This window comes from Mauremys reevesii, linkage group 9 (assembly GCF_016161935.1).
Source record: "Mauremys reevesii isolate NIE-2019 linkage group 9, ASM1616193v1, whole genome shotgun sequence".
In the NCBI taxonomy this organism is placed as follows: domain Eukaryota; kingdom Metazoa; phylum Chordata; order Testudines; family Geoemydidae; genus Mauremys; species Mauremys reevesii.
In genome coordinates, this window is record NC_052631.1 from 72509769 (window position 1) to 72536241 (window position 26473).

Here is a 26473-nt window from a genome sequence, read left to right on the forward strand (position 1 = left end):
TATTACTTGAGTCTCTGTCTGCTACTGTTGAGTCTCTATCTGTCCTATCGTGGGACAGATTTAAACTGCAGTAGCATCCCCAGCACCCCTAGTTCTAGCACCACTGAAGGGCATGGTCTCAGTCCATTTCAAAGAAGACAGGCCTCTGCATCCGTACCCTTCAAGTACCTACTTCTACAATATGGGAGACACAACCAAAACAAAGGACTTTGTTGTGTTCCTATTACATCCCTTCAAATCTTCGCAAATATCTCCCTTTTCCCTTCTTGACCCTGCTTTGCCTTTTCATTCTGTCTCCCCTCACCCTCTATTTATCTTCTTACCACATCACAATGTTTCTGTTAGTAAGAATTATCCACAAAACTCCAGTATTCTCTTTCCTCAGGCTGTGCTCCTTCTCCTTTCTCTCACACTGGGGTTTTGTGTGGAGCCTCAGCTAAGGTGGGTTGACCTGGTCCCAACCTGGAGAGAAGGAGCATGGGAGGATATGACAGTAGCAATGGCCCAAATGCAGTGGTGGTGAACGGCAGCAGAAGTGAACCATGAGGAAGGAGCAAAGAGGAACAAGTCATGTGTCTCCTACACACTGCAACCTGGGCTCAGCCTTCCCAGAAAGCAGAGTGCCAACTAGTGCCAATTGTGATGGTGTTGTTTGTGATTTGGTATAAGCAGCAGTGAACATAGGGCAAGAACCAGCCAAGATAAATTGTTGAGTCTCTATCTGTCCCATCATGGGACAGATTTAAACTGGTGGGGATCATTCACTATCAACATCGACTGAACCATCTAGTTAAAATTTATATAAATGTAACTTTGTTGAAAAAAATTGAGATAGAAAAGTATGGATGTAGAGACGATAACGCTTTTAAGCTTGCTGGGCTACTGGTAGTATCTGCTTTACACTATGTGATAGACCCAGGCCAGTTGGATATAGCAGAAGGCAGATATACTGGCCACTGGATTAACAGTTTTCTGTTCCCTGACTGACCAGAACAGGGGCTGCTTCAGGCTAAGAAGAACACCTGACTAATTAACCTGCAAAGAGTCAGGTGAGGCCACTAAGCTAATGTGACCATCTGACTCTAATTAAGGCCCCACTGATACTATAAAAAGGGCTCACTCCAGTCAGGCAGAGGAGAGCCGGGGAGAGGAAGTGTGGCTGAAGGGCTGGTTAATGAAGACACCCTCAAACCATCGTTAAGGGAGCCCTAAGGTAAGGGTGAAGAACGGAGAAGCAGGAGAGCTGTGGGGATGTGGCCCAGGGAAATGTAGCAACTCTGGCAGTGAAAGGTTGGCTGCCAACAGCTGCTACCATTAGAGTCCTTGGGCCAGAACCTGGAGTAGAGGGCAGGCCCGAGTCCCCCCCAACCCACCACTACAGGAACATCTCCTGGGAGGGGAAGTCAGGCCCCTGTCAGGACAGGAGGCTAAACTGTTCTGAAATAAGCCCCCAGGGACAACAGAGACTGTGGGAGTTCTTTCACCAACCACCTTGCTGGCCTCTGATGAAACGGGCTCAGCAGACTGTAACCCTGGCCCTAGAGAGAGAAGGGCTACGTGGAGGGTCACAGTGAGCCACTGAGGCTAGCATAAACCACCTAGAAGCACAGGACCCATGGGGGCAAGATCAGAGCTCTGCCACAACCCATATAAAAGAAGTGCAGAACGGACACTCTGTAACCTGAGAGATGTCTTTTACCCTACCGTAACAGAAAGCTGATTGGATTAAAGTAGGAGTGGGCTATATTTTTCCCACATTGTCTCAACAAAGTGATGCTTTATGGTGAATCAGGGCTGCTGGGATTCAGATGCACACCCCTTATAGTTAGCAACAAACCTCTGAGGATCACCTGAGTTCACTAGTGACAGCAATCACTAATGCCACCTTTGAAGAGGGAACCTCCAGCCAACCTAAAGCATGCCCTCATTATCTTATTCATAATACAAAAATGTTGAATGATAACAAAAAGCTGATTTCATAAGCAGCATGCTGCTTAGAAAGTGGTGCTTTCTAGCCACACAATGAGGAAGAGGGGTAGGAGGTTGTAATTTTACACACTCACTGGGACTACATGCTATCAGTAAAGATCATCATATGTGAGTCTTTGCAGGAGTGAGGCTAAGTGTTGAACTGCTTTAGCTGAATTCATAATGACATGCTGTAGCACAATGATCTTAGCAACAACACAGCCTGTAATCCCTGTAAATATGATGAATCATTTAAAACTAGAGAGCAGCCCGGCAGCCTTACAAAAATATCTCTGTAATCGGCATGGCTGAAACCCTAAATCTTTCTGTATTGGTAGTTTGAACTAAAACAACATGAGTACAATAGTTTAGGGATTTTAAAAGTCAAACAAATGTCATTTGAATACAATAGTAAATGTGTCTATGCAACATGCTGCCTTAATTGGAAATTCAAATTACCAAGCATTGCTACTGTTCAATAAAACTTTCAGTGCTGTTGAATGAAAAATCAATAGCTGCTTTATTGTGGATTTCTCTCAAGCACTTATTTCCTCCATCATAAGATTTTTATTCTCCTAGCTTTAATATTTATAGCACTTTTTCCTTCCTTTTGCAGCTAAACAATCAGCAAGCTACTGCTATAACCAAAATACAGTTCATTGGTTAGCATTAGGGACATACACATATTCAGATTTGGGAGCCTTTGCAATGCTTATTAAAGCATTCCAGAGGCAGACTGGCTGGAGAGAAGGCACAACATTTTGAATATTCAGCTGTGCCTGAGTCTGCACAGACGTCAGGAAATACAAGTACCTAGTTCACCCTGGACATGGTCAGAGGTTTAACTTATGTATTAGCCTTGTCATTCCCATAGTAATAATTTAATTCTTAAAAATTAATTAATAATCAATAAAACATGTAATGGAAATCACAGATAAAAGCTACATGTGAAAGGGGAGAGGTGGAAGAATTTGTAGAATGGAAGAAAGTTATAGGTGCTGTTAAGGCAGAGCCCTGCATTGGATGTGGTGCATTAGCTGTGGAGAGCTCTGAGAGGAATTTTTCCAGGAGCTCCCTCATATGTGGGGAGGAGGGGCACATCTTGTTGCTACACCCTTTAGGGTGTACATTTGTACCTCCCTATACATTTGACTAACTGTATGCTTATGCATGGGGTAGCAGGGCCATCACTCCACTCCATCCTGTCCTTCCTAATCACAGTTTGGGTGTCTCTCATACAGGGGTGGCTCCAGGCACCAGCTCTCCAAGCACGTGCCTGGGGCGGCAAGCTGCGGGGGGCGCTCTGCCGGTCGCCGCTAGGGCGGCCGGCAGGGTGCCTTCGGCAGCTTGCCTGCGGAGGGTCCACTGGTCCCGCAGCTTCAGTGGACCTCCCGCAGGCGTGCCTGCGGAGGGTCTACTGGTCCCACGACTTCAGTGGACCTCCCGCAGGCACGCCTGTGCGAGGTCTGCCGAAGCCGCGGGACACTCGCAGTGATTTCCTACACTCCCCAGGGGGTGTACAGATCTGAATTTTCCCAACACCCCTAGTTTTTAGTTACAGCTTACATACTAATTTAGTGACTGTTTGGAATAAATCTGAATTTAAAACACAAATACAAAGACATATAAAAAATATTATAAAATATGATAAAATAAAATATGTGTAAATTTGAAAAGTATGAACAAAAGTAAGAACATAGACTTCCTCAGCTTCCTTTATTAGCTGTTTTTTTTTTTTTTTTTGATGTTTTTGGTGATGTTTGTTGGCCTAATAAATAATTTCTAATGCTGATTTGTAAGCAAAGTCTAAATGAGTTCTCCTGACAGCTGGTGAGCTGAGGCTAAGGCTTTCAGGACAGAACCAGATTATATTCACACCTAAGCTACCTAGGGTACAGAGCAACAGAGCTGGAGCTGTGTTGTGATAGATTCTGGCTGGGGTTGGTGGGAAAGGGGGGACTTGAATGTGGGGGGGGGGGGGGATGAAATGTCTAAAGGGACCTCAGAATCTCAGGGCAGGACCTGCTCAAGAGGTCATCTAACCCAACCCCCAACCAAAGCAAAACCCAACCCAACTAAAGCCAAAGCCAGGGCTTTAAGCCAAGCCTGACCTTTAAAACCTCATAAAGGAGAGATTCCACTCACCTCCCCTACCCGTGCTCCCCTACTACCACCCTAAAGCACCCCTAAAAGTTAAACCTAAACCTCAACCTCCAACTCTCAACCTCCTCTGCATTCTGAGATGTTCTGTCATCTGAGAATCTCCTACCTCTGAGAACAGTCTCCATCCCTTCTCCCTCCCTTCCCCCTCCCTTCAAACTTCCTCAACAATCCCCTCTTCTCTCTCATCTTTCTTCTGCAGACTAACCCTCATGTTCCCCTCCCTCCTCTCTCATGTAGTGCTCCAGCCCTAAATCCTTTTGTTGTTGACCCGCTCCTGACTCCAATCTATCCCACATCCTTCAGTGTGGTGTAGCCCAAACACACAGCACACAGTATGAGGATGATGAGGCCTCACCAGTGAGTGCTGAATCACCCTAATCTGCCTGAATGAAATGCTATGCATGCCCAAAATGCCAAATGCCATTGGCAACTCATATCACAACTTTTGTCCATCACTCCTCAACTGTTAATTTGTCACTCCCTACCCCTTAGGTGCCTTTTCTGCAGAACTGCTATCCAGCCCTTCGGTCCCTTCTCTGCAGCAGTGCATGGGATTCTTCACTTGTCCTGCAGAACTCCTTCTTTTTTCTCTTCATCATATTGTGTTGTTCTTTGGCCCTTGTTGAATGTGTGATTAGTTGTTTGTGTATTGTTTTAGGCTGTGATTGTATGATTAAATCAGAGAGAGATGATGACTATCCTCTAGACTGTTTAAAGACAGGCTCTCCACTGTTTAAAGACAGAGCTGATTATTTACCAATAGAGTTAATTTTTGTCTTAAATATCAGTTAATCATTTAAACAAATCAACAAATAAAAGGAATTTTTAGCACATTTAAAAAGGTTGTGGAACTTAATAATGCAAAAAGGTGGAACTTGGAGACTACACTATGAGGAGGTTGTGAAGGCTAGGATTCATGGTATGTTTAAAAGGACTGATTATTTGGCTAAGATAGGTCCTGAATAATGTATGGTGCCCTGTTCGTAGAGGATGGAGATGGAGATGCTGAGAGATCAGAGAGATCAGATGTGTTAGAGAGGATGGAGGACACCCATCATGGCACTGGCCACTGTGTTCACTCAGATTGGCTGCAGGATACCACTGACCCTTGGCTGCCGTTCTGGCGGGCTTGTGACTGGTCTGACCTGACTTTTAGTGTTGTTGTTTTGACAGTGTTGTGTCAGTGTTGTCAGTGTTGTGTGTTGTTGGACAGTGTGAGACAGTGTTCAGGCGTTCCAGCTGTGGAGTAAGAGTGAGCCGCACTGAGGGCAGCTCAGCTAGTGCTCTGAGGAAGGGTGAGCTGAGCGAGAGCTGCCTCAAGAGACAGGTGAGAGACAGTGACAGTGGTAGCCAGGCAGAGTGAAGTGGTGACAGGGCCAAACAGGACCATGGTGGGCAGAGTGAACAGAGCAACGGTGGCACAATGAAAGGCCTGGAAGGTGAACTGCGAAGAGTTTTTGAACTGAAGTGACGACACTACACTGAGTGAGTCTGACACCTGAAGTGGACTGAACCTGGAAAGAGTGGGGCGTTGGTGGAGTGAAGGTGTTTTATAAACTTATTTTTGTTGTGAAATATTTGTTAGTCACTTTGCTCCAATTTGCTATGTATTGTAACTTAAAGGTTTAGGTTTTTAGTATGCTCACATTGTTAAGCATTATCTTTTATTTTGCAATCTTGGGGATTGCTTTATTGGGAGGTTTATATGTTGTTTTTATTTTACTTAAGGTTTTTTTATTATCATTAATGGTATTTTAGAATCATTAATTTTGGTCCATCTAGTGTCTCACTTGTCAGAGTGGTCATATCAACAGACAGTGGAGGAATGTAGCCCACAGGAATCATCAAGACAGCTTCCCTGGGAACCCATAGGAGAGGGATGCCATGAGCAGGCTACATCACAGTCCAGCTGTGGCTCCACATTGGGACCTAGTTCTCCATGGTACAGGACCACCACACAGAATTGTTCTAGTCTCTTTTCCTTCTAATTTTCTTAGATGGACCTGTTCTTTCTCCTTTTCTCTTTCTTCCCTGACTTTATATTATGTTTTTTTTATATTTATTTCTGTTTTTTTATACCAATATTTTTTTTTTTTTTTATTTTTTGTGAAGAAAATATTGGGTTTTCATTTTAATTATTCTTTCTTCACTTATTAATTTCTTTTTTAGACCTTCAATTTTTCCTATCTCACTCTCATTTCTAAGCATCAAATTCCTTTTATCTAGTCCCTTCTTTCCCCATCTGTTTTCTCTTATTAGTATTTCCCTTCCTTTCATTCTCTTCCCCTCATTATATTGTTCTCTTTCCTCTTGATCTTCATATATTTATATATTATATTTTAAGAGCATATATTTGTATAGAGGCAGATGTGATTGCACATGTTATTATCTTGGTCTTCATATTGATTTTTAATGATTATTATCTATAGTTTATGTTGCTGCACATATCCATTCTTAATGATTTTGACTGTTGTTGCTGCTTGTGGATGCCCAAGATTGATTCAATTTGTGATGTTGAGACCAGATGCCATCATGTTGTTAGTTATGCTTTACAATTAATGCAGATGCATTACTTTGCATTTATTTGTATTCTTTTTTTTTTTCTGCTGCCATTTTATTTTGTATTTTTTGAATTTATTGCCCAGTTTTATTTGCCTGTCTGAGTCCTGTTGTTTCGTTTTTTGTTCTGCCTGGGACTTAATTATCTTGAATTGTTTTTTGAATTCTTTTGATATTTTTTCTAGTTCTGTGTTTTTTTTTGCCTCACGTTTACCCATTTTTCCAGATGAATATGTTGAATAAGACCTCTCCTTATACTGACCCTTTTCATACCACCACTTATCTCTCTTTCCATTCTGAAAACTGATAATTTATTCTACCTTTTTCCCATTTATTTTCAACTTACTACTCATCCAAATCTTTTTTTTTTACTTACCCTTTTTTTTATTATTTCAAATTTTATTATATTAAAAAAAATTTTTTTTTGTATGTTATATTTTTTAGAAATCTATATCTGTTATGTGTTTTGGTGTATTTTGCATTTTCCTAGATTTTATTTTGTATTCAAAAACATTTACATTTACTTTGTTCACATCTTTTAAGATTTTATTTCTTTTATAGTCTCTTTCAGTATTTCCTTAGTTTCTTTTTTCTAAGCTCCTTAATTAATTTCTTCTTAATTTCTTCTCCATTTTTGTTTTTAGTTTTTATTTCATTTTCTCTTTTTCATGCTCCAGATTTGCACACAGTATTCATGGATTTTGCCAGAATGTGCCACAGAGTATGTCTCAGGTATTATTCTATTATATTATATTATCTGCATATTATTTTATATTCTGTTTTTCTAGTTCTTTAATATGCAGTTGTTTCTAAGTTAAAAGCTGTAGTCTTTAGAGCCAAGTAACAAGAAAAAGCTTACTTCTCAAGCCACAGCTTAGTCTCAAATAAATTTGTTAGTCTCCAAGGTGCCACAAGTGCTCTTATCTCAAGTGCTCCTGTTCTTTCTTAAAAGGCCACAAAGTGTTGGTGGGCACTTTCAATGTTTGTTCTCAGTTGTGTGGGTGTGACCAGAAGACTTTAACAATTGATTGTATTTTGTTCATTTTTTTGTTTGTTTTGAGTTGTATTTCTCTTGCTTTATTTATGTTTTTTCTTTGTTTTTATTTGCTCAAAATTTCTTTTGATTTTTTTGTTTTGTATTTCTCTTTGTTTTTTTCAACCAGTTGCCCAGTTCATTTTGTCACTTCATGAGATCCCTTTGCCTGCATCAGACTTACCATCTGCAAATTTTTTTTGAATAATTTTTTATTATCTTGACCACAGCACCCCTATCTAGACTGGTTTTTTTAGATCCTTTTTATTTTTTGCACCTTTCCATCTTATCCAGTTCCTTTCTGAAAAATTATTCTGACCCTTGATAGCCATGAGCCATCTTTTTTCTTTCATATCTTTACTTGAGAAACTTTTTTTACCTCAAAATTTTTTTTAATTCTTGTTCCTTTTTTTAGAAATCTTTTTTTTAATTGTTATGGTTTTTTTAAAATTTCTAATTTAAAATTTGTTGTTTTTTGTATTCTGTTTATATTTTATGTGTTTATTTTATATATTCTAATGGTTTTAACACTATTCATATAATTTTATATATCTTTTTATGGCTGACCCTCCGTGCTAGGGGCAGCAAAATGTCTAGAGCCGCCCCTGCTCTCATCCCTGAAAGGGAGCAGAAGCATTGTGTCCTACTGCTGCACACACAAGTAGAGAGAACACTTATTGTACCTGCCACGCCACTTTCTTGTGCAGCATCAGGACAGAATCTGGACTGCAGTAAAGTGGTCCATTGACTATCTTAATAGCAGCTGGTGCCTGCCCTGTGATGGGCCAATGAGATACTGAATCTTCCAGGTGTCCCTGTCCCAGACATGTCCAGCCATTAAACATTAAACACTTCTAACTAGGTTATCAGAAGCTGAAAATCATCCCACATTTCATGATACTGGAGAGGTAATTTCCTCTAGATTTGCCATAAAGCCTTTGACTGATGTTATGATCTCCTTATAGGTCTGAAATGGGCAAAAACAAATATGATTTTTTGTAGATGTATGTCAGAATTGTATTAATTTACAAGGATAAATATTTAATAGAACTCATTCAATTCCAAAGTGTAAGGTCACTGAGACTGATTGTGAGAGATAATTTGATGTTTCCTGAAATATCCTTGTGATTAAGTGTATGTATTACTGTGGGCTAGGATTGTATGTAACTTCTGTGACAGACATTGCAACCACAAGCAGTATTTTTGGGGTCCATTGTTTTGAATAAATGATTTATGTCTGATGTGTTCTTCTCCACAGAGGAGGGCTACCATAGTTCCCTCAGGAGCTAAAAACCATGGGTGGTGATTAAGGCAAATCAGCCAAGTTGTAACCTCCCAGAAAGCTACTACTTTGTGGTGAGGCTCACATATATTACTTCAAACTAGGTTCTCCAGAAACCAACAGACAAAGAAAGGAATTTGGGATAAATAGCTGAATTTAAACTGATTCAAGGCCTTTTTTTGGATCCAGCAAATGGACAGGACCTTCTATTCAAGGAGAGTTGGAAGGACTTGACCTACTAGGGCCCCATAAGACTGATGGGTCACCTCTGGTAAGCTTTTTTAGCATACATATAGGTTCTTTTATTATTTTAATATGTTGCCTCTGTAATGATTTACCTTAAGAATAAATGTGCTTGCTTCAGGAAAACTGTGTGATAACTTGTAACTGATGACAATTAGGATGTTCATAATGTGTGGAGAGAAAGCAAAGTGCAAACCCTTGCTTGTTTTGGCAATCTAACTTGCTGGGATTATCACAGTGTAAGGCAGGGAACTGTGCAGCATGGAAAAGTCTTGGTCAGGAGGAAGAGAGACATAGGTCTCTGCCCAAGAGAGGTGAAGACCAGAGGCTGGAAGCCTACAGTAGTAGCCTTTGGAGGGCCATGGAGAGGAATAAAGTTGCAGTTACCCTGGAATCTGATACCAACTATATCTATTGCTTGTATCGACAGTGACACTAGACCAAACACATCTCTGAAGTCCTGTGCACATTGTCCATTCCACAAATTTACATTGCTACTCTAAAGCATCCATTGCATTCTAAAAGAAACGGGAATCCTTCGCCAACATGTTATGAAATGTAATGTTGGCTCTAAGCTAGTCTCCCTACTTACGCATATCATGCAGATATCAGGGTAGCTTCATTCATTCCAAGAGAACTTGTCCTTTCATAGCAGCTCGCTGATATGTGCTAGTCAAGAAGGATCACTAGTGTCTAAGCTAAAAATGAAAATGAAATGACAAACCAGTTTAAGGTATGCAGTACAGTAGGAAAAGCATTGTTGATGCAGATGTGAATACTGAAAATGCTAAGGGACTTCCTTATTTCATACTGCTCTTTATTTTCAAGCCTGTGATTGTCCTTAATATTATGAGCAGCTGTCATCCCTGTTTGCCTCACGGCTGGTCATATTACTAGATACTTATTGTGAAATATATGTAGATTAAATAACATAAAAATACCAAAATTGTATCAAAGAGTAGAGATTGTGTAAGTGGATTGATGCTGAATGGCCAACCGTACAGTATTCATGAATGAACTAGTTTCCACTTGAGTTATCAGAACCCAAGATCTAAATCCTTTAGAATTTCTATAGCTCCTATTCTTCCTTGTGGATTTTTTACTCATTAAAAATACTAGGCTTCATTGTGATCTCAAGGATGTCATGTGAGCTGGTAGTGGAAGACTGGATCTCAGTTTTCTGTACCTGTTTCCCCATCTAGCACAGAAGTGCAGTGAGGGATTTGGTGTGAGGGTAGCTGTACTGGACTTTTCAGGGGACCTTCATAGTCCTTGCTGAGGCAGCTCAGATTTACACTTTGACTGCACATGGCCATGGCTGGCACAGAATAACCAGAGAGCAGTATGCTTTGGCTCTCTGCCCTGCCCTGGCATGCCAATATGAGTATATAAAGTGCATGGCCTGGACTACATCCACCTGCTCTACACAAAGTAGGGGCCATGTTAGCATCCTAAAGAGGCCACAGCAGAGTGTGTTACCTTACTGCACAGCAGGTGGAGATAAGATCATAATCAGGCTTTACAAGGAATATATTTTTTTCGTTCTAACCCCTGTTTGTGACTGCATGTTATTTCTCACTTTCTAGCTGTGCAGTAAAAGGCTTTGAATTCTTTTAAAAAAATAAAAAATGCTAAGTGGAAAGAAAACAAGTGATCTACTAGCAATTACACAGGGCCAAAAGGAAGAACAGCTGTAACTGGAGGGCAGGAGGAGGAAATATACAGTACGTAATTGGCTCTAACAGGTAACGGTGCCAGAGGGGTAGAATCCCAATCCAATTAGCATGATGGATCTTGCTGCCACATTGAGTCATCATAACCTGAAAAGAGAGTGAGAGCTCTATGTAAGAATGATGGGTCAAACTCAGTCCTGGTGTAAGCAAGAGCAGCTCCATTTAATTTAATGGAGTTGCAGCTGAATTTGGCCAATGTGCTATTCTCTCTCAAATAAGCATAATTTACAGGGAGGCGCTGAAATATTGATTCGAAATATAAGGGATTTGAAAATAATGGGAACGCCCACTAAGATGATCAAATGTTTAATAAGATTTTTGGATGGAGAGGGTAGCAAAATAATGTAAAAGCTAATATAGGATATATTAGCAACTGTTGTTAGACTTGTTTTCTTTTAAATATAAGCAAAGCAACAAGAAACATGATAAAACTGCTTCTAAAATTTCTGTTTCCATACACTAGGCTACAGTATTTTGCCACTCGTTATATATGCATGGATTGATGTGGAATAACGCAATGCAGCTGAGAATGGGTTTTTTTCCTTACATGGGCTCAAATATGTTTCCCTGGGATGGAATAAATACCAATTTTTGAATGCAATGGCATATGTTGCGTGACACTAAATAGGAATGGAACTTGCTGATGCATAATCTTATTTTTAAACAGTGGTGAACAGATTCTTCAAAATTAATTTCACTCAAGACAAGTAATATTGAGAAGCCAAGCCAATTCCACAGTGTCCTACCCTAAGAAACTCTAAAGACTGTTTCAAAACTGTGACTGCTACTATGTGTGAAACAAGTCAAGGGATCTGTCAGAGACCAAGCCAAGTAATCAGGGCAGAAAGCCAGATTCAGCTGCTGGAAGGAATACAGAGCTTGCTATCTCCATCAGATGTTTACTGATTGTGTTCCATGTGTGGGCATGAGTTTGCAACAAGGAACTTCAGAGGTAGAAAAGCTGTACCAGTATGTGTATGCCCATGTACTTTGTACTTCTATTGAAATTTGATCTTTTGATTACGAAAGGAAAGAAAAGTATGTGGAAGTCTCCTTGGAACTTTAGGATTTAACCAAGTAAATAATCAGGTTGCAACCTATCAGATGTTTTCTGCATTTTTTTTTAAGTCTAGTGAAGATGTCATACTTTACATCCAGAAGAGTGGATGCTCTAATCAAAGAGTGAATCATTCAACACTTTTGCCATATACATTTTTATTCTCCTAGAATATTTTCCTCTCACAAAATACACAAAAATGTTAGGCGTTATAGGCAGAGCATATGCTTGAAAAAGATATTTTTGAAAGTAAATTATAAATAAACCCTACTGTGCAGAATTCTGCCCTCATTAACACCCCTCTCTACCCAGCTGATGCCAGTGAAGTTGCATGGATGCAAATAACACAATAACTTGTCTTAATATTTATAGAATTACTGTCGGCATTGATGTTATAACTGCTTCAGTAAATGGCTACTTTTTGCCCATTAATGAACATGGCAGACATACATATCCTGTACTGATACATCATCTCCTATTGAAACACATGCAGTATTTTATTAAACACATACCTTGCCATAGACTATAGCTATTCCATGCCTGGAAATCCTACAGTTTGTGTGTGAGAAAGGACTGCAAATATTAGTATATAGTGTGTACCTAATTTAAATAGACACAAAAGGCCCCATTCAGATAAACTGGTGCTGCTAAGTGGAATTATATGTAGGGCAGAAACAGACTGGAAATTGCATTGTCAGAGAAACTGCTTTAGCCGACAGCTGTGGAGGTAAAGGTCTATAGCTGGGATGCAGTTATAAATAGGGATAAAAGAGAAGCCAGAGTTGTCTGTGGAGAAACAGAGCCTCTTTCCAGCCTATCCAGGAGAGAACCTGGGCCTTGAGCCTGTAAAGATTTACACACATGCTTAATTTTATGCATTGAGACATATTATTTGGGAGTTATGCATGTATGATAGTCTTTGAAAAATCAGGGCCTTGGTTTGTGAATTCTGCCATCAAAGGAGATGGCTTGTGTTTTATGCATGTATTTAGCAAAACTCAAGGACCAACTTTGCTGATTTTCCACTAAAAGAAAAGGAAGGTTTCCTTACGTTCACTTCCTGAAGAATGGCACCAGCTTTAGATTGTATTCCCTTGTCCTCAGGGGAAAATAGCGTTCATATTCTTTGAAGCAGAGGACCTGCTTGGTTTAAGTTCCTGGGAGAAATGAGACTACTTTATGGACATTTCTCAGTGCCAGATACTTGTGGTTTGTTGCAATGCCTTGAAGACTGGGTCTTGTTTATTGTTAACTCATTCCAGGGATGCTTGTACAGGGATTCAAACCCTCCCACTTGTGTGATATCCTTTATTGTATGGAATGTGCATGATGACTTCCATTCATAAATCCTGTGTTCTTATAGATCACCATGGGTTCTAGTTGAAACTGAAGACCAAAGTATAAGTCACATTACTGAGCTGTTACTGCATTACAGTGGATAGATTCTGAAATACATATGAATACAGCAAGTGTTATATTCAGTCCTCCAACATGAATAAGTTGGCCAGTTATATTTTTAAAAAAATTAAAAAAGCAACATAAGCACCATTGGATAGATTTGTGTCTGGATCTGTATTAATGTGCTTATCTCCCATTGTCACAGCACACAATGCATTGAAAAGGTAATAAAGCTTTAAGATTAGAAAACCTAGATTTTAAATTTTCAGGGGATTATTTTTCTAAAGAAACCAAAATGTTTCTCTATTCACCAAAAGGCTACTTCTCCACTCCATATGTAAAATGTGTATAATCAGCAATCACAAATTGCATACGACTTTTGTTTCTGCCTGCCTGGCTTGAAAATGTGTGCACATTGCTAAAATACAGTGTTAACAATAAAGAGATTCTGTATTGTATTTCCAGATGCTGGTCCACATTTAGCTCTGTTACCCCCATGCAGTTCTAGTGAAGTCAGCTGAGTTATGTGGGCATAAGTGAGAGCTTGACCCACTGACTATGAAGTTCTAAATGCTCTATATACCCAAGAAAATGTAACACGAGACATCCTGTTAGCCTTCTTGTCACATACAATCCATGGTAGCTGCTGCCAACTGGATCAAATGAAAATTTGGAAAGGTGTACTAAAAGGTAGCCAAATCCCATTTTCACTTAATTAGTAAGACTTCAGTAGGAGGCTGCTGTGACGTTGCAGTCTATATGATTTTATAAAAATATGCTAATGAGTGAATATAATGTAACTGGAATATGTTTCATGAAAAAGGTCTCTTGTAAGGTATCATTACAAACCTTATAATCTACTGAGTGTGATCATCCTATTTGTATAAATGTACCGCTCTTGTATCTGACCCTAGAAATATGAAATATAACTCTGAGGGCCTATTGTAATTATGCAAAGTGTGGGCCATTAATGGTGGTTTGGAATCTTCATGGCTCCCATCAGCCAGGACAATTGACTGTGGATGGCTCTGTTTGCTTGCAGGCCTTCCTGTGAGTCAGGCTGGGAGGAATGAAGGCTTGAAGTCTTACAGTGGCATGTGATCATGTCACCCGAACTGGAATCCATCTTTAACCTGGTGTCTTTCCATTGAGAAGGAGGGAGTGGGGACCCAGAGAGGAACAAAGGATTCCTGCCTTATGCAAAATATATATAAATGGGTGGAACAGAACAAAGTGGAGAGCCATCATGAGGAATCCCCTAGCTACCACCTGAGTTGGAACAAGAGCTGTACCAGGGGAAAAATTTTTGCCCAGGCCTGGAAGGTGTCCAGTCTGAGGAAAAAACTTACTGAAGCATCTCTATGGGTGAGATTATCTGTATTCAGTGTGATTAGACATAGATTTGCGTGTTTTTTTTTAATTTTGCTTGGTGACTTACTTTGTTCTGTCTGTTACTACTTGGAACTACTTAAATCCTACTTTCTGTATTTAATAAAATCACTTTTTACTTATTAATTAACTCAGATTATGTGTCAATACCTGGGTGGGCAAACGGCTGGGCATATCTCTCTATCAGTGTTATAGAAGGCGAACAATTCATGAGTTTATCCTGTATAAGATTTATACAGGGTAAAATGGATTTATTTGGGTTTAGACCCCACTGGGAGTTAGGCATCTGAATGTTAAATGCAGGAACATTTCTGTAAACTGCTTTCAGGTAAGCCTACAGCTGTTAGGGGACGTGATTCAAACCTGAGTCTGGGTTTGCAGCAGGCTAGTGAGTCTGGCTCAAACCAGGCAGGGCACTGAAGTCCTAAGCTGACAGAGCAGGAAAGCAGGGGCAGAAGTAGTCTTGGCATATCAGTTGGCAGCTCCCAAGGGGGTTTCTGTGATCCAACCCATCACAGCTGCACTAAATCATTCTTGCCCGGATGTACTATTACTGCTGAAATAGCCTGATAGTGAGTAACTTCATGTACCGAGGTATAATGTAAGGGCCGGATCAGATGATAAACAGTCACATAAAAAAGAATCTGGCACATCAGAAAAGGGCAGGCTAATAAACAGGGACAAGTTTTTATAGTGCTTGTATACAAATGCCAGAAGTCTAAATAATAAGATGGGTGAACTAGAGTGCCTTGTGATAAAGGAGGATATAGATATAATAGGCATCACAGAAACCTGGTGGACTGAGAGCAATCAATGGGACACAATCATTCTGGGGTACAAAATATATCGGAAGGACAGAACAGGCCGTGCAGGGGGAGGAGTGGCACTATATGTTAAAGAAAGTGTAGATTCAAATGAAGTAAAAATCTTAAGCGAATCCACAGGTTCCATAGAGTCTCTATGGATAGAAATTTCATGCTCTAGTAAAAATATAACAGTAGGGATCTATTATCGACCACCTGACCAGGACAGTAATAGTGATGATGAAATGCTAAGGGAAATTAGAGAGGCTATCAAAATTAAGAACCCAATAATAGTGGGGGATTTCAATTATCCCCATATTGACTGGGAACATTTCACTTCAGGACGAAATGCAGAGATAAAATTTCTCGATACTTTAAATGACTGATTCACGGAGCAGCTGTACGGGAACCCACAAGGGGAGAGGCGACTCTAGATTTAATCCTGAGTTGAGCGCAGGAGCTGGTCCAAGAGGTAACTATAGCAGGACCGCTTGGAAATAGTGACCATAATACAATAGCATTCAACATCCCTGTGGTGGGAAGAACATCTCAACTGCCCAACACTGTGGCCTTTAATTTCAAAAGGGGGAACTATACAAAAATGAGGGGGTTAGTTAGACAAAAGTTAAAAGGTACAGTGACTAAAGTGGAATCCCTGCAAGTTGCGTGGGCCCTTTTTAAAGACACCATAATAGAGGCCCAACTTCAATGTATACCCCAAATTAAGAAAAACAGTAAAAGAACTAAAAAAGAGCCACCGTGGCTTAACAACCATGTAAAAGAAGCAGTGAGAGATAAAAAGACTTCCTTTAAAAAGTGGAAGTCAAATCCTAGTGAGGCAAATAGAAAGGAGCACAAACACTGCCAACTTAAGTGCAAGAGTGTAATAAGAAAAGCCAAAGAGGAGTTTGAAGAACGGCTAGCCAAAAACTCCAAAGGTAATAACAAAATGTTTTTTAAGTACATCAGAAGCAGGAAGCCTGCTAAACAACCAGTGGGGCCCCTTGACGATGAAAATACAAAAGGAGCACTTAAAGATGATAAAGTCATTGCGGAGAAACTAAATGGATTCTTTGCTTCAGTCTTCACAGCTGAGGATGTTAGGTTGATTCCCAAACCTGAGCTGGCTTTTGTAGGTGACAAATCTGAGGAATTGTCACAGATTGAAGTATCACTAGAGGAGGTTTTGGAATTAATTGATAAACTCAACATTAACAAGTCACCGGGACCAGATGGCATTCACCCAAGAGTTCTGAAAGAACTCAAATGTGAAGTTATGAACTATTAACTAAGGTTTGTAACCTGTCCTTTAAATCGGCTTCGGTACCCAATGACTGGAAGTTAGCTAATGTAACGCCAATATTTAAAAGGGCTCTAGGGGTGATCCCGGCAATTACAGACCGGTAAGTCTAACGTAGGTACCGGGCAAATTAGTTGAAACAATAGTAAAGAATAAAATTGTCAGACACATAGAAAAACATAAACTCTTGAGCAATAGTCAACATGGTTTCTGTAAAGGGAAATCGTGTCTTACTAATCTATTAGAGTTCTTTGAAGGGGTCAACAAACATGTGGACAAGGGGGATCCGTGGACATAGTGTACTTAGATTTCCAGAAAGCCTTTGACAAGGTCCTCACCAAAGGCTCTTACGTAAATTAAGCTGTCATGGGATAAAAGGAAAGGTCCTTTCATGGATTGAGAACTGGTTAAAGGACAGGGAACAAAGGGTAGGAATTAATGGTAAATTCTCAGAATGGAGAGGGGTAACTAGTGGAGTTCCCCAAGGGTCAGTCCTGGGACCAATCCTATTCAATTTATTCATAAATGATCTGGAGAAAGGGGTAAACAGTGAGGTGGCAAAGTTTGCAGATGATACTAAACTACTCAAGATAGTTAAGACCAAAGCAGATTGTGAAGAACTTCAAAGATCTCACAAAACTAAGTGATTGGGCAACAAAATGGCAAATGAAATTTAATGTGGATAAATGTAAAGTAATGCACATTGGAAAAAATAACCCCAACTATACATACAACATGATGGGGGCTAATTTAGCTACAACGAGTCAGGAAAAAGATCTTGGAGTTATCGTGGATAGTTCTCTGAAGATGTCCACGCAGTGTGCAGAGGCGGTCAAAAAAGCAAACAGGATGTTAGGAATCATTAAAAAGGGAATAGAGAATAAGACTGAGAATATATTATTGCCCTTATATAAATCCATGGTACGCCCACATCTCGAATACTGTGTACAGATGTGGTCTCCTCACCTCAAAAAAAGATATTCTAGCACTAGAAAAGGTTCAGAAAAGAGCAACTAAAATGATTAGGGGTTTAGAGAGGGTCCCATATGAGGAAAGATTAAAGAGGCTAGGACTCTTCAGTTTGGAAAAGAGAAGACTAAGGGGGGACATGATAGAGGTATATAAAATCATGAGTGATGTTGAGAAAGTGGATAAGGAAAAGTTATTTACTTATTCCCATAATACAAGAACTAGGGGTCACCAAATGAAATTAATAGGCAGCAGGTTTAAAACAAATAAAAGGAAGTTCTTCTTCACGCACGCACAGTCAACTTGTGGAACTCCTTACCTGAGGAGGTTGTGAAGGCTAGGACTATAACAATGTTTAAAAGGGACTGGATAAATTCATGGTGGCTAAGTCCATAAATGGCTATTAGCCAGGATGGGTAAGAATGGTGTCCCTAGCCTCTGTTCATCAGAGGATGGAGATGGATGGCAGGAGAGAGATCACTTGATCATTGCCTGTTAGGTTCACTCCCTCAGGGGCACCTGGCATTGGCCACTGTCGGTAGACAGATACTGGGCTAGATGGACCTTTGGTCTGACCCGGTATGGCCTTTCTTATGTTCTTATGTTATGTTCTTAATAATTAGTTCCAGACTTTATGCCTTCCACCATGCCAATATACTTGTGTTCTTGAGGAAAGGACATCCAGAAGCTATAAATCCCCTTTGGGCAAATCCTGGTCCATGCCTAGAACACAACATAATGGTCACAAACCCAGACCCCAGGAGACAAAACGAATCGGCATTTCTCAGAAGAAAGAAATGCTAATGTGATGAAAATACACACAGCAGCCATATTTATATTCTCTCACATGTGTGTTATCCATTTTAATCTGATCTCCATTTCCTAACCCACTTCCTTTGAATTGCTCAACATTCCTGACAAAACGCCTGTGAGGAAAGAAGGGAAAGCTAAACTTGTAAGGATCAAAATCTTAAGGTCCCTATTTACTTTACTATGGCATTATGAATATAATCCCCATCTACAATCAAGGCACTTTCATAATGAGTCCTAATACCAGACACTGCCTGCCCCATTTTCTATTATGCACATGATCTCTCTGCTCTCTGATCAGTTTGTACCTAGAATGAATGGGGGAAAATAAACCTTGGAAGCCTCTCAATGTGCACATTCCTATCTAGTGCTTGTTAGTGACTCTTTATATTGAAGTACTGGGAAAAGCTCAGCATTTCATAGAAGTATTAGGACATATATGTTAACGTAAGCCCACAGAAAACCCCTAAAACCATACAACCCCCACTACATATATTTCTCTCGCTGGGCTGAGGCTGGAAGAACACACACTACAGGACAAATGTGTAGCCACATCACTTAATGTGCTACTGGAAGATGCTCAGATACTATGGTCATAAGTGTGGTGTAAGAACCTATATAGACTAGAATACAGAATGAAGCAGTGTCCTCTGTGTTACTCTGCTTACATCTGGTGGAGGGTATCGGAGGAGTCAATGGAGCACGGGGTTATTACACTCAGGGCCATATTGTCAAAGGGGCTTCTTACCCAATAGCTCCCATTAAGCCACCTAAATATGTGGCTGTGTTTTCAAAAGCACTCGGTACCCATAGTTCTCATTACGTAACACTGTATTAAAGCAATTAAGTGATTTAGGAGCCTAACTCGTATTGACTCTCAATGAGATTTTGGTTTCTGATTCGCTTAGGTGATTTTGGCAATTTTACCCATTGTTCCCCAAGAAAGCTGCTGGGTTCTGAGGCCTTTTGAAAATCTGTTCACTTAATTTAGGTATATAAATGGGAGCTGAGTCCTTCTGAAAATCTGGGCTTGGTTGTAGATACTGATTGCTTTGGAAAATCAGTGCATCCAGCAGGGGAGTTTCCCCTTCAGTGCTACTGAAGACAATGAGGCTCCTCAGAATACAAGGAGGATAGCCACTTGCTCAACAGACAGTCCAGTAAAGAACCAGTTCACATATAGCCCCCTCTGCATAAAGAATGTTCAGTTTCTGAAAGCTGCAATATTACTTCTTGCCATCACCTGCAAAAACACATTGTAACTGACTCTCAGTAAAATTGTTGGTGGCAAGCAACATTCACTTTTGGAGCTTTAGTTGTATTGATGCAATATTGTCTTGATGGCCAAGCCAGCAAACTAAGTTTTGTATTCTATAAACTCATGAGTGGGAGACAGATTCAGATTTGTCCTCCGTGAGCCAGAATTGAGTTCATCAGCTAGCTTCCCAAAAGCTTGCAGCAACAACAAGCACATATCAGATCTTTTACACAATGATAGCAAACAAAAAAACCATTCAGAGAATGTATCACATTTTACAATAGTTACACGATGAGGGTATGAAACAAAGCAACTCAAGTGTCTTACCTCACAGTCTCTGAAAATAGTATTGTACTTTGAACCTGGAAGGCAAGACCTACAAGATTAAAATCAAATGACCTACTTAGTGTTCAGCAAAGAACACTTTCTATATTATGCTCCTTTGAGCTAATAGCACCCCTTTCCTGCAACTCATTATTTCAAAATCCTTGAAAGAGTGGGGCATAAGCCACTGTGCTGAGAATAGGGTCAATGAAATCACTAACTGACTCTCTTTCAGGAAATAATGAATGTAGACATTCATCACCAGGGACTTTTTAAAGTCTGACCCTACTATATGTCTGGAGCTCAACACATCACAGAGCAATGACTATGAAGATGAATCTATATTCACTGAGCTTCTTTTTAATGACCTGCTCAGTAACGTTTCTGCAAAGAATGAGTTAAAACTTAATACCGAAGCCCACACTAAGAAAAAGTGCATTTCTACTATAAAGACACATCTTCAAACACTGCAAACCCAAACCCCATCCAAAAAAAAAAAAAAAAAAGGAGCGAGAGAGAGAGAGAGAGAGAAAGAAAGCAGCAAAATGTTTCCAGTTGGTTGGGGCTCAAAAATAACATGATCAGTGAATGGCCAGCTAATATTAATTACACTATTCCTTATATAAATAGAATGCCTAGAGGAATCAGGTCTATTAACCCTTGCAAATTGCTCCACCAGGCAGGGATGTTTGGTTAAGCGACACCCACAACAGCTTATTCCTTTTAAGAGTTGCTTTAAAAGCCACAGCTGCTCGGAAAAAATCTGACAGAACAGTTTTGTGTCAGAATGTGCCTATTTTTTTAAATGGAAACTTTCCATGGAGATAGTTCAGTTTCAACAAAATTCTGGTGGAAACCAGGCAGACACGGTTTTGAAACTTGCCCCTCCCATCCCCCAACTGGTTTCTGTCAGTTTCTTGCCTGGTTTCCTGCCAGGTTGCCCACCTGGTTCCTTGGTAGGCTGGGCTTAAGGCCGAAAGGAAGTGAAAGCCTAGAACAGTGTTTGTCAACCAGGGGTATACATGCCCCTGGGGGTACGGAAAGGTTTTCCATGGGCACAGGTCTGGATTAACTTTCCTCTGGGCCCAGGGTCATAAGATTTTGTGGGGCCCCTGTATACAAGTCTTTTCCCTAATTTAAAACAAAATGATCACAATTATAGAATCGAGACTATTACCGCTATACTACATTTTCCTTGTAATTAACATAAAGCCATTCTGTGGTGACATTTCAGTCTTAAAACGTAGAATGTAGTTAAGTTAAGTCAAAATAGCCGACTTCTTCCCTTAGAACAGATGTTATATTCGTTTCTTTCTGGGAGGGAGTTTGGGTGCAGGAGGGGCTCCAGGCTGGGGCAGAGTGTTGGGGTGCAGGAGAGGGTGAGGGGTGCAGGCTCTGGAAGGGAGTTTGGTGCAGGAAGGGATTCTGACCTGGGGAAGGGGGTTGGGGTGCTGGAGGGAGTGTGGGGTGAGGGAGGGAGTTTGGTGCAGGAAGGGATTCTGACCTGGGGAAGGGGGTTGGGGTGCTGGAGGGAGTGTGGGGTGAGGGAGGGAGTTTGGGTGCAGGAGGGGATTCTGACCTGGGGAAGGTGGTTTGGGTGCAGGAGGGGGTGCAAAGTGTAGACTCCGGCCGGGAGGCGCTTACCACAGGTGGTTCTCGGCCGTTAGGGCAGCAGGGCTCAGGCAGGCTGCCTGCCCTGCATGCCTTGGCACCACACTGCTCCCAGAAGCATCTGGCTGCTGGCACATTTCTGTGTGCCCCTGTGGAAATGGGGACAGCGTGTCTTCATGCGCTGCCCACGCCCACAAGCACTGCCTCCACAGCTCCCATTGGACAGTTAATGGGAGCTGCGGGGATAGTGCTGGGGCCAGAGGCAGCATGCAGAGCCGCTTCCCCCAACCCTGCCAGGACCGCAGAGACGTGCCAGCAGCCAGCCGCTTCTGGTAGCTGCATGAAGCCAAGGCATGCAGACAGGCAGCCTGCCTCAGCCCTGCTGCACCGGGGCTCTCCTTAGCCTGGGGCCCTGGGCTGCATACCCTAAAGCCCCTGCGTTAATCCACCCCTGAATGGGGTACATCAACTCATCTAGATCAGTGCTTCTCAACCTGAGGGTTGTGAGCCCTGGAGCGGGGGGAGTCACATCTAGATGGGTTTTGGAGAGGGTTCCAAATGCAGGGCTGGTGTTAGGAGGTGGCAAGCAGTGGGGCTCAGGCCTTAGACCCTTGAAAGGGGTACAGTAGTCTGGAAAGTTTGAGAACCACTGACCTAGAAGGCCTGGGTGCTCCAGCTCCCAGGCTTGCAGTTCCTCAGCAGCCTCCAGGGTCAGTGGCTCTGCAGCAGCTTGCCAGGTGGACTGCCCTGGAGCCAAAAGTTTTGAAATGCTCAGTGTTTATTCCAAATCAGAATAAAACCTAAATTCAAAATATCAAAATCCTCTTTGAATCGGAATGACCTTGATCTGCCCAACTCTATTATTAATCGTGTGTAAGGTAACTTTCTGAAGGGGGTTGATACAGAAAGGCTGTGTATTCACCCACCTCTTTGAAATGGACAAGTAATTGCTGATATATCCAAAATGACCCATATGTATATTGAGACCTCACTGGATATGTTATGATGTGAAATAACATTGATTGCGGTTTGGTTATTCATTAATAAACTTACTTTTAATTATGACAAAGGAGAGAGAGGAAGGCTGATTTTGTGGTGAAGGTAGTAGACCAGTGGTGAGCAACCCGTGGGCCACACATGGCCTGTCAGGGTAATCCACTGGAATTTCAATGGGCATTAGATGTCTAAATACTTTTGAGAGTCTGGGCCTTAATCTTCCTGTGGTCTCTGTAATAATACACCTTTTGTCTGACTTAGATATTTAGATTGTAAACTCTTGAGAGCATGAACTGTTTCTTACTACGTATATGTACAGAGCTTAGCACAATGAGGTCTTGATCTCACTGGGGCTTTTACAAGCTACTCTAATGCAAAGAGAAATACAAGCAATAATAAAGAGAACCTGTACTAGAATAGTATGTGTTGTCCATGATGCAATTTTATTGTGAGCCTCGCAATATCTGCTGTTTGTATTAAGGCTCTGGCTCCTGGAGTCACAACTGTGAGAAAAGTTCAGCTTTCAAAGATAAAAGAAAGTTGCTAGCCCTCAAGGTTTCAGAGAAAAGTTTGTGAGCTCTGAAGAATGCAAACTAAAACTTAGTCTTACATAGTAAGACCATAAACATACTAATGCCAAAACAGCAACAACAAATATATATCACTGTATTATGCCAATTAAAATTCAGCCATGGTGTCACTGATTAAAATAAACAAACAACCAAACAACCACAAACATATTCCAATAGCAAGGAATATCATTTAAATACCATCTAGTATTCTAGCTTATAATAAAAACATCAGAGAGAGAAGATTTCTTGGCGACTTCCAAATATTAAATGTCTTCAAGTTTTTGTTCTATAGTTAAAGACTGAAGAGGAAGCTTGGAAAATAAAGAATTATAGGCCTCATTATGGCACAGGAAATCTAAATATTTTTAGTATCAAACAATATGTGTCTCAGTGTGTAAAGAACAGGAGAAATTCTGGGAGTAGACACATGGGTATAGTAAATGAAAAATGGAGTGGGGGGGAATACCTGCCAAATTTCTCACAGATTTTTTTTCCCCATCACTAGATACAAGTATCCTTTGGCAAAAAATCTAGGCTGCAGAGTGTTTCAATGGAGCTGGCTGTGTCTCCACTGTGATGGTATTCCCATCATCAGCCATTCTTTTTGGCCTCAGCATCTTTCAGAGGGTGCACGGCCTTTTCCAGAATGGGTCCTGAAGAGGAGGTTTGAGGATCTTATAGAAAGCACACGATATTGGTACCATAATGCTAACACATTTGCATATGGTATTTCATCCTTCAAGCTTGTTCTTTGAAGTGCCTGGAAATAGATTCCTTCAGGGTTTGTTTATTTTATATATTAAAAAGTGTGACTCATCTTCCATATTGAGCCTGAAAAAAGACACGCTTTATTATGTGAAGCAAGCACAGCATCGTATGAAAGCTGGCTGTGGAGTTCTTCAACTAATTGGAGCTGGACTAATATAGAAGATGATAAACCACTCAGTCCAGAAGAGCTTGTTCATTTGGCTATTATGGTGCTTCTCTACCATTTAAATAATAAACAGGGGTTGGGTAATTATGCTAAAGCTTTAGTAGCTTGGATGCTAATATAGACACACCATTAAATGTTATTAGACCATCTTTAACTTTATATCCCACTTACTAGGCAAAATATATATTTTGAGATTTTATTAATAATCACATTGGAAACAGCTTGTGTAACAGGGTGGCAAGATGTATCAATGTGAATAGGAAGCAGGGCTCTTTTGCTGACCCACCCTGTTAACAGGCGTTAGAACCCTGCAATCAGCTGTTGAGCTCTGTTGACTCATTTCAGGTGCAACTCTGTCAGCATATACAAGAGGTGGTCAGAGGGAATTTAGCACAGAGACAGAGAGGTCCTGCAGGAAACCCTAGAACAGTGGTGGTCAACCTGTGGCCTACGTCAGGAATGTGCTGGCCACCACTTCCCACAGCTCCCATTGGCCGGGAACGGCAAACTGCGGCCACTGGGAGTTGCAGGTGGCTGTGCCTGCAGACGGTCAATGTAAACAAACTGTCTCGTGGCCTGCCAGCAGATTATCCTGATGGACCGCTTGGACCAATGGGCTGCAGGTTGCCACCACTGCCTTAGACACAGTCAGACTTGATGAGAAAGCTTAATCTCATGTTTGTGTTCTCTTCTTATTACATGTGTTACCCATAAGGTCAAACAATAAATCTGACTTCATACAACACATATAAGCTTTATTTGGAGCAGGAGGGGAATGTTATCTACTCTCATTTGGTGTTGAGAGTGGGAAAAAAAATCCCTATGCAGAAAGGCAAAAACAACTTCAGTAATTCCTATTATGATGCCAACAAACCTTGCTGTAATTCATGGAGCGCCAGATCTAATAGATATGGCTGCAACTCTAGATTGTGGCCCAAACAACAACACATGCAAGAGTTCCAGGAAAAACTGCTGCGGAGACTTCTTGTGAGTCAGCCATGATAATCTAACCAGGAGACAGACGATGACCTAGAGGTTTACCTGGTTGCTTCTGAGTTTGTGAGTTCTGAAGGAGTCCTGGGCTCTCTGGTTAGTCTCTTTCCTGATGGGAGAGACACATTGCTCTGTTAGACCCTGGGCAAGGTCGTGGCCATGAGGAATATTGTATTAAATTAATTGGGAATCTCAGAGGATAGATACTGGGAGAAATTTCATGGAAAGTTTCTTTCCACAGCAGTGCAGCAATGCACATTTGCTCAGTGCACAGCAGATTGCCTGATTTCTTGGGTCAAGACCAAGGTCTAGAAGTCTGGGAATTGATGGACATAATCAGAATGAAACATTACTTAGAAAGCCTGCTTGGGTCTCTAGACTAGTCAACTCCAGTGTGGAGTTAATTAAGACAATGCCATATAATCTATACTGAGCTATACTGGGTGGTAGGTGTTCTACGGGTGGAAGCTGGAGTGCACAGGCTACAGGGTCATTCTCAATCTTGTTTTCCATAACTGAACCCTTGTTTGTTTGAGTGACAATGTTAAGGGCTTAATGGTGGCAAGAAAACTTTGTCATGACTTCAGTCACCTCAGGATTGGGGTTACATCATATCGCGCATGTCTTGGATGTATGCATTGTCTTGTGCATTCTACTGTACTAGCAACTTCCTGGCATATATCAGGAGGCCAATACCAGTGAGGAACTATAGGTTGTTGAGAGAGTAGGCTTAGCCACACTACAATCATAGGGTAAGATAATGTTGCACCTTCCTTCAAGCATGCACCATTCTTTTTCAATTAACCATTCAGCAGTGTGCAGACTGAAGGTGCTCTCGAGTTATTGATTTGCTCAGAAATGATTGCGACTGTCGTGAAACTGAAAACTATAATTCTATATTTTTACCTTAGTGTGGGTGGTGCAGGTTATACTTAAATTGTGAATTCTTTGGGACAGGGATCACCATTTTGATCTGCATTAGTACAGAATGGGGTCCTGGCTCATGGCTGGCACTGCTAAAGTCTTCTACAATATAAATAATGAATAATAACTATATTACTACAGGCATGTTGTTCAC

General features: G+C 41.0%; 1 long non-coding RNA gene across 3 annotated transcripts in view; it reads right to left on the reverse strand.

Annotated features, from left to right (window-relative positions):
• Positions 1–10706: 10706 nt before the first annotated feature.
• LOC120372188 overlaps positions 10707–26473 on the reverse strand; it is a 30015-nt gene continuing 14248 nt past the window's right edge. For 2 of the 3 annotated variants that reach the window (XR_005584774.1, XR_005584775.1), the window contains exon 3: positions 10707–11068. This is a non-coding gene — a long non-coding RNA (uncharacterized LOC120372188). Of the gene's footprint in view, positions 11069–25443; positions 25505–26473 lie in introns of all 3 variants that reach the window. The other variant, XR_005584776.1, reaches the window with a different exon arrangement.